Genomic DNA, 15,503 nt, shown 5'->3' with positions numbered 1-15,503 from the left:
AACCATCAGAGCATATTCAGACTTTTTTTTTTTTTTTTTTTTTTTAATGAGACAGAGTTTCACTTTTGTTGCCCAGGCTGGAGTGCAATGGCACAATCTCAGCTCACTGCAACCTCTGCCTCCCAGGTTCAAGCAATTCTCCTGCCTCAGCCTCCAAAGTAGCTGGAATTACAGGCATGTACCACCAGGCCTGGTTAATTTTGTATTTTTAGTAAAGATGGGGTTTTTCCACGTTGGTCAGGGTAGTCTTGAACTCCCAACCTCAGGTGATCTGCCTGCCTTGGCCTCCCAAAATGCTGGGATTACAGGCCTGAGCCACCACGCCTGGCCCATATTCAGACTTTAATCAATCTTTTTCCAAGAGGTTTGGATACCTATACAAAGATTTCAGCTGTCTTTTCAGATAAACAGGGGCAAATACTTATGCTTTTCAAAGCCATTATTTCCTCATTTGGGAAATCAGAAAAATATCATCTATCTTGGTGGGTGTATTTAATGAAACAATACATGTTGTATACCTGGCCAGTACTAAGGGCTGAAGAATTGTAGATTTTATCATGAATATAGCAATACAAATGTTAAAATTTTGGCATCAACAATGAAAACATTTTAAAGGTATATTAAATATTTTACTGCATTCTTAAACTAAAAGTGCTGGATGAAACAGAATTTTATTGGTGACTTAACATCATTGGATTTGCATGTTCTAAGAGCGAGAACACGAAATTTTAAAAAATCCTTTATGGCATTTTGCCTCACATCTTGATTCACAGCTCTGTCTGTCCAGAAGTTTAAGATTGAAAGAAATCTAACTCCAAAATGGAGTAACCCTAAATTTTCTTCTTAATGCTAATGTTACTTTTAGAAATTCATGAGAAAAGTAGTTTCCTTTCAAAGGCCTAAACAGCAGAATATATTTTATTCTTATAACTTCAGTACAAAGTGGGAAAAAAAAATGTGACCTGCACTGGGAATAGAGAAACAATCATGTTGAAATAATTATAGTTGAAAAAAGAATTCTCAAATCTCGAGTTGTAATAAAAATGTGGATCATCCTGGGAAATAAGAGACAGCCAGGAGCAAGTAATATTTTTCACCATTTAAGGTTAACTGAGAAAAAATGGAGGTCATAGGCAAAGCATCTCAGTTACTGGAAGATGATTTCACCCCTCTAGAAAGGCCTTCACATAAGAAATTAATAGCTAGGCAGACGACGTATCAAAGGAATTTAAAGTTCATTCTGGACTCAAAGGATAAGACCCTCCAAAATGTCTATTTTGAGGTAAAGCTTGACAAATTTATTAGCTTTGGGGACAAATTTAAAATAGGTGGTCCAGACCACATCAGAATTAAATGAGATACCACACAAAATAAAATAAAATAAAAAATAACTCTGTAGTGGAGTTTCAAAAAGATACCTGGCAGGGGTTTCATTTTACTGCTGAATGCCGGGATAATAGAGCCATGAGGAAAGGGGTGAATGAAGTTCACATTTCTGTTGGAAGCAGGAAATTAAAAACATCACAAAGAGTTTTGTGTTTCCTGTTAGGGAAGAGGGCAGGTAGATTCAGGATAAGGCGAAACGGGAGAACCATTCTCCATAGATTGCTGCATTAGGGTAATGCTGTCTGATTTACCTGTCAAGAAGAATGTGTTTAATATTTTTGGAAGCTGGCGGCAAAATAACTGTTGCAATGATAAATAACGGCGTATGTCAGGCTAATCTAGAGTTTTGTATTAAATATAACATGTACTAAGCCAATTTTGTATTAAAAACTTGAAGAAATCATTTAAATAATCACAATTAGCATATATGTTTACAGTGGGTGCTAGAATGTGGATGTAGAAAACAGCAGCAAGCAAATGCTTGATTGGATTTCAAGTTGGTGGGGGGGAAATGAAATTTAGAATTATCTCAATGTTCAAGGCCATAATTTATAACAATTAGAAGGCAAGCTCTTGATGGTTAGAGTATATTCATCTTTAATCTGTACTTTTAAAAAAATAAGTAATTTAACTTTTCATTGGTAAACTCTTTTACATTTTTCAGAAAAGACTTTTCATAGAGCAACAAGTATTTCTAAAACAATGCTATGTGCCTAATACCAAGATAAATAATATGAGCTGGGTGCAATGGCTCAAACCTGCAATCCCAGCAACTTGGAAAGCTGAGGCAGGAGAGTTGCTTGATATCAAGAATTCAAGACCAGCATGGGCAACACAGTGAGACCCAATCTCTACAAAATTAAAAAAAAAAAATCTGAGTAGGGCGTTGTGCACCTGTAGTCCCAGATACTTGGGAGGCTGAGGTGGGAGGATTACTTGAGCAAGAAGTTTGGGGCTGACTGCAGCCCACACTGGGCAACAGAGTAAGACCTCATCTCTAAATAGTAATAATAACAATATAAAATGTAAAGGAGAACTCTGAGATAAACACCTCGGTCTTTGATCCAAAGTTGGCGTTACAAAATTATTGGAATGTGCTAAATGTTTAAAAACAAACTGGTTTGTAACAGCTTATAAAACCAGAAGGAAGTACAAACAAGGAGTCCTCAGAGAAGGTAAGGATAGACAGGGAGAGGACATTTGCCTCCATTGAAGAGGTACATTTTGACGTGAGTGTTGTCAGCAGAAATGTTCTAGAAGTTGGCTGCAAATACCATGTAGAGAGAGATGACATGTTGAAGAGCCCATAGGCAAAATAGGAAGATAAGTTGGCTGGAAATATTGTGTGGAGAGAGGTGACATGTTAAAGATCCCATGGGCAAATTAGGAATGTTATGAAAATGGAATATATTGGAAAATGGGCCCCATTCTGCTACAGAAATTAGGAAAAAATGCATTATTTTTCAGTATTAAAAATCAATGCATTATTAAAATGTAGCTGAGGACAGTAATGTGTCCAAAGCAGACATGCTCGAAAATCTCTATGTCATCTTCATTTTACACCAGTTTTCCTAAATCAGGAGAGAGTGGTTCATTCTAATGCTGAGTGTCAAAATGAAGACTGTTTCTAAAAATCGTTCCCTTGTAATTTACAGGGAGGACTTCTGGACCATTGCATTTTCTAGTTCTATGGGTTATTTTCAAATGATAAACTGACAGATTCTTGGATAACGTCTCCCTCTTTTTCTCTATCTCATCCTCTAGTCAGTTAAACCCCCTCTAGAGCTCCCTCTATTTTTTTTTCTTTAGTATTACTTTAAGTTCTGGGATACAAGTGCAGAACGTACAGGTTTGTTACATGGGAAAACATGTGCCATGGTGGTTTGCTACACTTATCAACCCATCATCTAGGTTTTAAGCCCTGAATGCATTAGATATTATGTATATTAGATCCTAATGCTCTCTCTTCCCTTACCTCCCACCCCCCAACAGGCCCCAGTATGTGATGTTCCCCTCCCTGTGTTCTCATTGTTTGATTCTCACTTAGAAGTAAGAACATGCTGTTTGGTTTTCTGTTTCCATGTTAGTTTGCTGAGAATGATGGCTTCCAGCTTCATCCACGTTCGTGCAAAGGACATGAACTCATTCTTTTTTACAGCTGCATAGTATTCCATGGTGTATATGTGCAACATTTTCTTTATCTAGTCTATCATTGATGGGGATTTGGGTTGGTTCCAAGACTTTGCTACTTAAATAGTGCTGCAATAAACATATGTATGCATGTGTCTTTATAGTAGAATAATTTGTAATCCTTTGCCTATATACCCAGTAATGCGATTGCTGGGTCAAATGGTATTTCTATTTCTAGATCCTTGAGGAATCACCACACTGTCTTCCACAATAGTTGAACTAATTTGCATTCCCACCAACAGTATAAAAATGTTCCTATTTCTCCACATCCTCTCCAGCATCTCTGGTCTCCTGACTTTTTAATGATCAGCATTTTAACTTGCTTGAGATGGGATCTCATTGTGGTTTTGATTTGCATTTCTTTAATGACCAGTGATAATGAGCCCTTTTTCATATGTTTGTTGCCTGCATAAATGTCTTCTTTTAAGAAGTGTCTTTTCATATCCTTTGCCCAATTTTTGATGGGGTTGTTTTTTTCTTGTAAATTTAAGTTACATGTAGATTCTGGATATTGGACCTTTGTCAGATAGGTAGCTTGCAGACATTTTCTCTCACTCTGTAGGTTGCTCGATCACTCTGATAATAGTGATTTTTTATTCGTTTTTTGTGCAGAAGTTCTTTAGTTTAATTAGATCTCATTTGTCAATTTTAAATTATCAAAAGGTGCTTATCAGATTAAGGAGTTTTTGGCCTAAGATGATGGGATTTTCTAAATATACAATCATATCACCTGCAAACAGACAATTTGACTTTCTCTCTTCCTATTTAAATATGCTTTATTTCTTTCTCTTGCCTGATTACCCTGGCCAGAAATACCAATACTATGTTGAATAGGAGTGGTGAAAGAAGGCATTCTTGTCTTGTGCCGGTTTTCAAAGGGAATGCTTCCAACTTTTGCTCATTCAGTATAATATTGGCTATGGATTTATCATAAGTAGCTCTTATTATTTTGAAATATATTCCATCAATAACTAGTTTATTGAGAGTTTTTTTTTTTTTTTGCATGAAGGGATGAATTTTATTGAAGGCCTTTTCTACATCTATTGAGATAATCATGTGGGTTTTGTCATTGGTTCTGTTTATATGATAGATTACATTCATTCATTTTTATATGTTGAACCAGACTTGCATCCCAGAGATGAATCTGACTTGATCCTGGTAGATAAGCTTTTCGATGTGCTGTTGGATTCAGTTTGCCAGTATTTTATTGAGGATTTTTGCACTGAAGTTCATCAGGGATATTGGCCTGAAATTTTCCTTTTTTGTTGTGTCTCTGCCAAGTTTTGGTATCAAGATGATGCTGGCCTCATAAAAAGAGTCCCTCTTTTTCCATTGTTTGGAACAGTTTCAGAAGGAATGGTATCAGCAACTCTTTGTACCTCTGGTAGAATTTGGCTGTGAGTCCTTCTGGTCCTGGGATTTTTTTAGTTGGTAAGCTATTAATTACTGCTTCAATTTCAGCACTTGTTATTGGTCTACTGAGGAATTTGTTTTCTCCTTGGTTTAGTCTTGGGAGGGTGTATGTGTCCAGGAATTTATCCATTTCTTCTAGATTTTCTAGTTTATTTGTGTAGAGGTGTTTATAGTATTCTCTGTTAGAAGTTTGTATTTCTGTGGGATTAGTGATGATATCTCCTTTATCATTTTTAGTGTTGTCTATTTTATTCTTCTCTTTTATTACTCTTGCTAGTGATCCATCTGTTTTGCTAATCTTTTCAAAAAAAAAACAGCTCCTGGATTCATTGATTTTTTTTTTTTAAGGATTTTTCATGTCTCCATCTCCTTCAGTTCTGATCTTAGTTATTTTCTTGTCTTCTGCTAGGTTTTGGATTTGTTTTCTCTTGCTTCTCTATTTCTTTTAATTGTGATGTTAGGGTGTTGATTTGAGATTTTCCAGCTTTCTAATGTAGGCATTTGGTGCTATAAATTTCCCTCTTAACACTGCTTTGGCTGTGTCCCAGAGATGCTGGTACATTGTCTCCTTATTCTCATTGGTTTCAAAGAACTTCTTTCTGTCTGCCTTAATGTTGTTATTTACTCAGTAGTCTTTCAGGAGCATGTTGTTCAATTTCCATGTAGTTGTGCAGTTTTGAGTAAGTTTCTTAATCATGTGTTCTAAGAAAGCTCCTCTTTCTCACCTTCCAGAAGATTTTCCTGGTTTCATTTAACTACGTATCGCATACTTATATCTGAGATTCCTTAGCCTACTTTCAATTCACATTTTAAAAGTTATGGTCCAATGTCTTCTCTGAGAGAGCCCAGTTCTGTTTCTCCACAATATAATCAGGAAGAGACACTGGAATTTTACCAGATTCAGCCTTTTAATTTGGTTTTTGTTTGTGTGTTTGGTTGGTTTTTTTTTTTTTTTTTTTTGATATGGAGTCTTGCTCTGCCACCCACGCTGGAGTGCAGTGACCTTGGCTCACTGCAACCTCTGCCTCCTGGGTTCAAGTGATTCACCTACCTCAGCCTCCTGAGTAGCTGGAATTACAGGTGCACACCCCCATGCCCAGCTAATTTTTTGTTTTTAGTAAAGATGGGGTTTCAGCATGTTGGTAAGGCTGGTCTTGAACTCCTGACTTCATGATCTGCCTGCCTCACCTCCTAAAGTGCTGGGATTACAGGCATGAGTCACCGTGCCTGGCCAAATTTGGTATTTTGATCCTCTCTAGTGTGGAGCCCAGACTACTGTCCATCTTAAACAGTCCTGTGAAATATATCTTGGTTGTCCAGGCATGGTGAATACTACTGAAATGAGACACAGGAAGGAACAGGGAGGAAGGAGAAGGAGAAGGAAGGAAGAACGAAAGAGAGGGAGAAGGAGAAATATATATATTTTTTTTTAATTAAGACGGGGTTTCACCATGTTGGTCAGGCTGGTCTTGAACTCCTGACCTCAAGTGATCCACCTGCCTTGGCCTCCAAAGTGCTTGGATTACAGGCATGAGCCACCATGCCCAGCCAGAGAAGATCTCAATTGCTTGACTGAGCAATTTCAGAAAGTGTGTGGAGACCTGACTGTTGAGGAAGCCATGTGTTTTATGCCCATCTCTGCTACATCAGAGAGCTCAGAGAATGACACAACTCTTCATTTACAATTTAACACTTGGAATTAGGTATGTAAAAATACTCATTTTTTGGTAAACATTTTAATAAACAATACCTTTTAAAAAAGAACTATATTTATAAGCTTACAAATTATTCATACATTTGATTATATGCAAGTCCATAAGAAATTAAAATAGAGGAAGCAATTGAAAACAAATAATTTTTAGACTCATCTGTGTAGCATGAATTTTTTCTAGAGAAGAAATATTTTCATGTGTCAGAAATTCAAATTTTCAAGGATTTATGAGACACTTTTATTCAAAAGACCAATGTTCTTTTGGCTTAGGAACTCCACCAATTTGTTATGGATTTGACATAGGAAAAAACCACTGTTCTTTCTCATTTCTCCTGTACCAGCCATTGTCAGAGAATTCCACTAATCTCTATAAAACTAGATTCTGCCTTTCTCAAATTGATAAACTTTTTATTTCAGAAATATTTAGAGCATGTATGTTGCTTCACAATCATGATATTACTGGCATTACAGATTACATGAAACCGAATATGGCTAGGTCAAAGTAGATTCCTGGCATAGCAGACGTCAACTCTACAGAATTTTTCCCAGGTTTATCACAGAATAGCATGCAGTCTTGGACAAACTACCTGGATCCTTGGTGTCTATTTCCATAGTAATATCTAGAGTTAGGTGACACTAGGAAGAATATAGTATACAACACATAAAAAATGAATTTAATGTTTCCATTAAAGTAAATTAACATCTCAGTATTATACCATTTTTTGGAAATAAGTTCAGCACTGAATGCTTAATGTTACCGATAAAATCCATCCATTGGATTTTATGTAACATCCTAACATTTTTGTGCTTATAAGCAGAAAGGAACATCAAAACTTTCTTTTGAAGTGGCAATACCTACTGCACTACATTTCGTACTTGTTCAGAGTACTTGTAAGAAATCTTCTAAAATAATGAAGTAGAGGAATGCTTTTTAAAAAAGTTTAGGAATACTGTGTTATACATTAGGTTTTGAGGATTGTAAATCTCACCTATTTACCAAAATGGATTTTTAAAAAATCTGGCAACAGTAAGCAGTATATGCTAAAATACTGAAACAAGGAAACTACAGGGAAAAGAAAGTCTAAATCAAGACAGAATAATAATAGTTTCATAACCGAGGTACATTTCAGGCAAAAGAAAGAGACTTTAAGATGAGCAGACGAATAACTTTGCAAAATTCCAGATCTGATTTGGCTTTGAAGTATGGACAGAATATTAATATATAAGAAGAGAAAACATTCCAAAAGGAGAAGCAACCTTCTGGTTGACGGTGGGAGACGAAGGATGAACACAAATGACTTGGTAAATAATTTCCGTTTTTCTTCAAGATGTGGGCCCAATGTACATGAATACCTCTATATTTAACAATGAAGAATCATATGGTTTAGAAATGGTCACGTACTCTGGGTGATCTCAGCAGAAATAAAGAATAGTGTTGAACCCCTTGCTTCGCCTTCTTCCTCTAGCAAAGAAGCACACAGGGACGTCCTGAAGTGCTGCCAGAGTAAATAAGGGAACATAAAAATTGTTCTGTGATCCATAAAAAGTAGAGTAGAGAGAAAACTAGTTTCCTGTGCTTTTACTTTCTTCTTTTCACTTAATTTAATGCTGTGACTTACCAGGAAACCGTTTCATGCTCTCAGACTAAATGGAATATTCAAGCCCCTAACGCCCTGACAAAGTTCATTGTTTCAGATAAGTGAATGCATCCTTTTAGTGGTCACTTTATGTCTTGGCCTAGCAATTTTACTGCTTTGAGACTTGTCCTAGGAACAGGAGTAGGGAGGTGGTGTGGATTCACCAAGATTTTTGCCCCTGGCTTTTAACAAAATCTACAATCCTCAAGTAGTTCTCTCCTTGAGGACTCACTAACCTAAATTTCTTTGCTTTCTTGAATTTGAAGCCACATATTAATAGTATTGTGATGGTTTTCTTCATGGGGTTTAATGCATCATTAGTTTCATATTATTTGCCTTTAACTAAATGTATCTGCCAATAATTGTTTTAAAGGATAACCAATTGTTTTGACAGCTACAGGGCAAGGCTTTCAATAGCTAGAGCAGCATTAAATTAGAGGTTTGTAAAACTACCAGAATTGGACTTTGAAAGTGCATGCAGTGTTCAAGTCTACCACTGAAATGCTCTCATGCTAAGTGGCTTACTATTTCTATACTGTAGATATAGGGATCAGATTGCCTCTTGGTTTACACCATTCATTATAATGGCATCACCTAGCACCACCATGGCTAATTTCCCAGGCTTATCTCTCTCTGCTCACTGTAGGAGTTTCTGTGGGAAAATGCCATTTCTTTTAGAAAATGTGGCAGTTATGAATATATTCATCTCTTGACTCTCATGTGAAAGCCTTTCAATGAAATAGATAAAAATCAACTCTATGGAAAAGACATCTCATGCTTATGACACTTTGGAGGATACCTATGCTAACATAACCAACAGCGCAATTCCTCTGTTAATGAACAATATGCCCCATAAGAATGCATTCAGATAGATATTCTGAACTGGAAGTAACAGATACAATTATACAGATGGCATCTAGAAAGAATGATCACTCCTGCTCTTTCTATGTTCCCTTCATGTAGCGCAACACTTCTCCTGACTTCTGCAATCCTATAAAGGGAGTGCTTCTACTTCACTCCTAGCTACCAAAAGCAGACATGCTGTGGAGCCCAGTTCTTTCTTTAACTGGGTCAGCATCTTGGCCAATCTAGGTTGGTGTATGCTTAGGACAGGCCAATGTTCTCTCTTTCCCTGCAGCTTTTTACAGAGGCTGTGAAGCAAGGAGGTACCCTTAAATCTTCCTATGTCTGCTAGTTACTGGGAAATAATAACAACAACAATGGCAGTAGTGAAAACAACAGCTATTATGGGATTGGACGTGTCATGGACTGATTGATTGTGACATCTTCAAATCTGGATATTGAACCCGTAATCCCCCATGTGGTGCGGATATTTGATGATGTGGTCTTTGAGGAGTAACTGGGGTTAAATTAGGACATGGTCCTTATGATGGGATTAGTGAGTGGCCTTACAAAAATAAGATGATCTCGTTTATGCCCTGAGGAAAGGCCATGTGAGGACACAGAAAGAAGGCACCTGTATATAAGCCAGAAAGAGAGCCCCCTCCAGGGACAGAATAGGCTGGCACCTTGATCTTGAACCTTCCAGCCTCTAGAACTATGAGAAATAAATTTCTGTGGTTTAAATCACTTAGTCTAAGGTAATTTTTTATAGCAACCCAAGTAAGACAAGGAAAGAGGAATCTGGAATTCCTTTTCCAATGGGGGAACATCAGCTGATACCCTCCCTTAGTACTCCTCAGAGAAAGAGAATACTCTTATCTGATTAGAGTGTTTGGAAGACTATACTTTCAGGGATCATTTCTATAGTTTGTGATTAGAGTGTTTGAGAAAAGATGCTAAGCAGGTTGACTAAGAGCCATTTGGGTTCCCTTTCTCAGAGCCTGCCTATCGACAGGACACAAGTATTCTGGTACCCTCTCTGCTGTGTGGTAGGAGACTGTCCCTGCAGGAGATATTTGTTGTGCATAGTTCCAGGTGAGAATCAAGTTAATTCTGGAATAAAATATTACCAGTTACTTAGCTGCAGCTCTAAAGCTACATTTCCAATCAGTGTATTAGTATTAATTATATCTGTACCTGACCCTTACACTTACTTTGCATTGACTCTGAACTCAGTGGGGCAACAGGGGTATTATTTATGAACCCCCTAAATAATCTTTAGATGTACCAGTGATAATATCTCAGTCTCACATTTATACCATTTACTATACTGAAAACTCAGTAGTATAGCACAAGGGTCAATTGCCCGGACTCTAAATTTAAACAGGAGGACGGGGTTTAACTCTCCTATGCCATACATTCTGTAATTTGAGATAAACTACTTAAGCCTCTCTGTCTCTCACTTCACTTACTTGAAGAAGTCAGAATTCTATTAGCTCCCACCTCACAGAACTATTGTAAAAGTTCAATAGATTACATATTATACGCTTAGAAAAATATCCAGCACGTTACATGCATAAGGGTTATCTAGCATTCCTTACTACGACCAATATAGTACCAAATTTGTCTCAATCTTATAGATGAGTGAACTGAGAGAAGTTGAATATATTTTTCCCAGAGTTCTCACAGTTAGCAAATTGCAGGGTTGGGATTTAAAGCCAGATCTCGCTAACTGTATTTTTTTTTCCCCAGGAGGGATATTTATCAAAACAGACCTCTAACAAATTAGAATAAAAGGTGCAGGGTAAGCTACGATTCCTTCATCTAACTGATTTGTCCATAACAGGAATATCCACTCTTCCACATTGTAACCGTCTTCCTTGCACACCCTTTAATGAATGTTGTCCTTTCTTACCGACTGTGTATCATCAAACATTCACAACCATATTTCAAGAGTTTCTCACTTCAAGGCTGTCACTATACTTACACTGAAGCTATCATTCAGATACATGTAAGAAGTTTCCATTCTTAAAGACCGTTACCCCTCAGCTTTGGTCAATATGAGAAAAATCATAAAGATATTCTTTGTGGTTGGAAATTTTGGAGTATGACATTGCTACTTTAAACAAAGATCTGCTAAATCATTTAAAACAGCTCTTAGTAAACCACTTATTTAATTTTTCCTATAGATTCCAAGTCCCAATTGGGTCAGATACTTTGCAATCAGAACATTTTTCTGTACTGCTTTACTTCTAGATGGAGCATTATTTCCAGTTTGGTGGAACACTTTAAGGACAAAAATGGTCCATAATGAAGGGAAATGCCCGGGGAGTACAGACGAGAGTCTTACACAGAGACATCAACTCTCACTATATACTCCCTGTTCCCAGTCCTGATTCACAGTGAAATTTCCTAATTTATTCACTATCAATCTATTGAACTGTAGCAGCAAGAAAGAGTATTATGAAAGGCTAGATGATACCAGCAGCAAATTCATCACCCGCAGTCAGGAAGAAAAATCTGTGCTAGCCTGATGAAGAAATTATAGGTCCCCATGAATCTGAAGAACATTCTGAAAAACGAGAGGGGACCAGGTATAAACAGTATGGTCAAATCAACTCAAATAAATGGAGATGCCAGCAACCCAGAGTCCCATCTAGTTGTCTATTTCTGAGGAAACCTGGACAAATTATACATTATTTATTCCATTTGTGGCATGTTTTTTGCCAACTCATATACCAATGCATGTAAGCAACTTTATTTCCTCTATGGCATTTCTAATAGTTTCTAAGCAGCTCTCTCCAAAACAGAGAATGGGGCCAACAATGTTGCTTTCCTAAGGCAGAGCTGGGCAGTAATCAGCAGCTCCCCTAACTCAATGCTACTGGCTTTCACTCATAGGGAAACTTGAGCCTCTGACTCTGAAGCTGGAAGTAGAAAGGTGTCACCAAAAGTAGACAGCTGGATTGCCCAAGGTCATTAAATATGTTATATCTGACAGTAATTGTTCCCATTATTTATCTCTATCTGAATAAAAGGACTTCTTAATTAGTGTCTGAGTAAGTAATTGAGGGTGCAACTGACAGAAACAGTATGCACAGTTTTGCCATAATGAGGCCAGTCATGTAATGAAGCATAAATCAGTTTGTTACTCTATGCAAAAGGAAACTCCTAAACCGCCACTGTAGATCCTTTCTGAATGTTACCCTTCACCATTATGAAAACTATGGGACATCAGCATGCATATGATACATGAAACTTTCTTAACATTCCCTAATTTCGGCTTGTCATTTTTTTTTTTTTTTTTTTTTTTTTTGGTGAGACGGAGTTTCACTCTTGTTACCCAGGCTGGAGGGCAATGGCGTGATCTCGGCTCACCGCAACCTCCGCCTCCTGGGTTCAGGCAATTCTCCTGCCCCAGCCTCCTGAGTAGCTGGGATTACAGGCACGCACCACCATGCCCAGCTAATTTTTTGTATTTTTAGTAGAGACGGGGTTTCACCATGTTGACCAGCATGGTCTCAATCTCTTGACCTTGTGATCCACCCGCCTCGGCCTCCCAAAGTGCTGGGATTACAGGCCTGAGCCACCGCGCCCAGCGGCTTGTGCATTTTTAAATACAGTTTTATACAAGGATAAGACTTAAAAACCTCAATGAATAAGGAGAAATTGGTATTCTGAATGTAAAAGAGTTAAAATTTTTACTTAAGGAAATGACTTAAGCCAAGTCATTCTGCAAAGCAATGAAGAAAGTCCCAAATTAATGAAGCCACAAAGAAGATAATGGAGAAAGACAAATATTTAAAGAAAAGAGTAACATTGAGGGTGGGTTTTTTTTTTTTCCAGTTCCACGAGGCTTTCCTTTCTCTAACAGAATTCTCTTCTCTCAACCTTCTTCATAGAAGGTAGATTATCTCTGACAGTCTCACAAACTCTGCCTCTATCATCTTCAGTTCTCTAAGTGCCAAAGAATATGATGGGAGATTTCTCTTTTTTTCCTTCTGGATGAAGGAAAAAAAAAGTCATGATATGTTTGGTGAGATTTTCAATAAAGTATCATTTCTACAGAATTTTTTTTTTTCAGGAGAACAACTAATTGTTAACATTAGAATTGGTCAACACATATCCCATATGTATTTCTGATGAGTTTCACTGAGATATATTATACAGATAACAAACATGAAAAGCACCCGCTTTTTCTCCAATATCCACTCCTAGGGCTCAGCAGGAATCTGTTCTTGATTAGACCAGGAAATATTTCTGTCTCCTCTTTTCACTTACTGATAGCATTAACCTTATATACTACTCTGTTCTCTCATCTATATCATAATACAGAATACTATTTTTAGCTTTATTGTTTTATTTATGGTTCTATGCAAATTTATTATGAATTATTTGTAAGGAAATTCATAATACGGTACATTTCTTTTGTGCTGCCAAATATATAGGAACTCATAAGTCTATTGAAACACATGTACTTAATACATTTATGTATTAAAATGCATTTACATTTATACTTTATTCAAAATTCTATAACTAAAGGATCACCATATCTGCCTTACAGAAGGTTGGTATTTCTCTCATTCCAAGCACTACTACTGTAAATAACAAAATATTTAATGCAATTGAATCTAAACAGATCCAAATGCTTTCCTAATATTTTTTTAGAATTTTTGATCTAGAAGTTACCTTGCAAAACGTTTAAATGAGTTAGCTTTGTTTTCTTTTTTTTTTTTTCCAGGCTGTAGGAAAAGTCTGATGATCATAGATAATTAATGATTTGATCATGGAGGCAGATTATTAGCAGTCGATCCAGAATTAATTCCCAAACTTTCTTACTGTTTGTTGCTAACATGAAGCTCTGTGTTCTTGTTCTAATATTCCTCCCATATTACAAAAGGTATCATACTTATTTTTTTAAAACTAGAGATTTTAAAATGTATTTTAAAATAAGATTTGCTGGCAATAATCACATCTCTCAGAAACAAAAAATATTTTTGATATGTAGCTCCAGCATTTTCCTTATATATTATAGCTTAATGTTCAAGTTAATATCTCTCTTCTTAATTGCATGGATTTGATTGTCTTTGCTATGGCAATATTAAATGTAAAAAAAAAAAACAAAAAACTCCAGCTTATTGTGATGGGCTTATTTCTAACAGAAATATATTGCATAAGAATATTTAAATAGTATTAAGCCATGCAACTTTTTCTTGCATGGAAACCCAAACTATTCCACAGATTTAAGAAATGCTTTAATCGGAGCAGAAATAGGAAGCTTTGACCTTCACCCATTGTCTCCTCTCACACTGAGCTTCAAAAACATCTTAGAGTAACTGCAGAGCTGTGAGAACTTGGCTTAAAAGCCATTACCACAGGGGGGTCTGTAGCTGATGCATGTTGATGACGCTTTCAGTTTCTGTTCTGACCCTTTTATAAAAGTTCTGCACTTTCACTGCGTTTGCTTTGCACGGAAAGGTGATGCTGAAGCTGAGCTTGACCTGTGGCCATGAACAGCTTTCTGTTGCCAAGGTCATTGAGGCAGTTTCTTCTTTAGGGCATGTGGCAGTTACAGAACAGAAAGGAAAAGGATTCTGTAGTAGCAAATTCTTCTTAGATCAAAATTGGCAGATTTTACCTGATATACGTTGTCATGACATTTCCAGTAAGACTAATAAAACAACATGAAACATTTCATAACCACTTCTTCTTGTCCTTGAAAATAGGCTGGGTGCAGTGGCTCACGCCTGTAATCCCAGCACTTTGGGAGGCTGAAGCAGGTGGATCATGAGATTAGGAGTTCAAGACGAGCCTGGCCAAGATAGTAAAACCCAGTCTCTACTAAAAATACAATAATTAGCCAGGCACGGTGTGGCAGGAGCCTGTAATCCCAGCTACTTGGGAGGCTGAGGCAGGAAAATTGCTTGAACCAGGGTGGCAGAGGTTGCCATGAGCCGAGATGGAGTCACTACACTCCAGCCTTGGCGACAAAGTGAGACACTGTCTCAACAACAACAACAAAATAATTGTAGACCTAAATGATACACATCATATGACAATTTTTTTAATTATATCATTAACTTATTATATCTTAAAGTAACTGGTTTAATAGGTGGGAATTTGCCCTTCTTAGGGATATTTAGAATATTTTAAAAAATAAAATAAAAATATATTAAACAACAAAGCTTGCTCTCTTGTTCTAGAATCTAGTTATTACTTCAATATCTCTTCCATGGATTACTCATCATTTACATAAACTACTGCCTGAAAAATACTCTTGAAACTACAGGTAATTATAAGAAAAGCAATAGTACAAGTCGAGG

General features: G+C 36.9%; 1 pseudogene; it reads left to right on the top strand.

The window, feature by feature from the left end:
• Positions 1 to 10,076: 10,076 nt before the first annotated feature.
• LOC116560701 lies at positions 10,077 to 10,165 on the top strand (annotated as a pseudogene).
• Positions 10,166 to 15,503: the final 5,338 nt, after the last annotated feature.

This window comes from Sapajus apella, unplaced genomic scaffold (assembly GCF_009761245.1).
Source record: "Sapajus apella isolate SASKATOON/1434 unplaced genomic scaffold, GSC_monkey_1.0 scaffold26, whole genome shotgun sequence".
Taxonomy (NCBI): Eukaryota; Metazoa; Chordata; class Mammalia; order Primates; family Cebidae; genus Sapajus; species Sapajus apella.
Note: the sequence above shows the minus strand (reverse complement) of the source record. Positions and strands in the feature narration are given on the sequence as shown.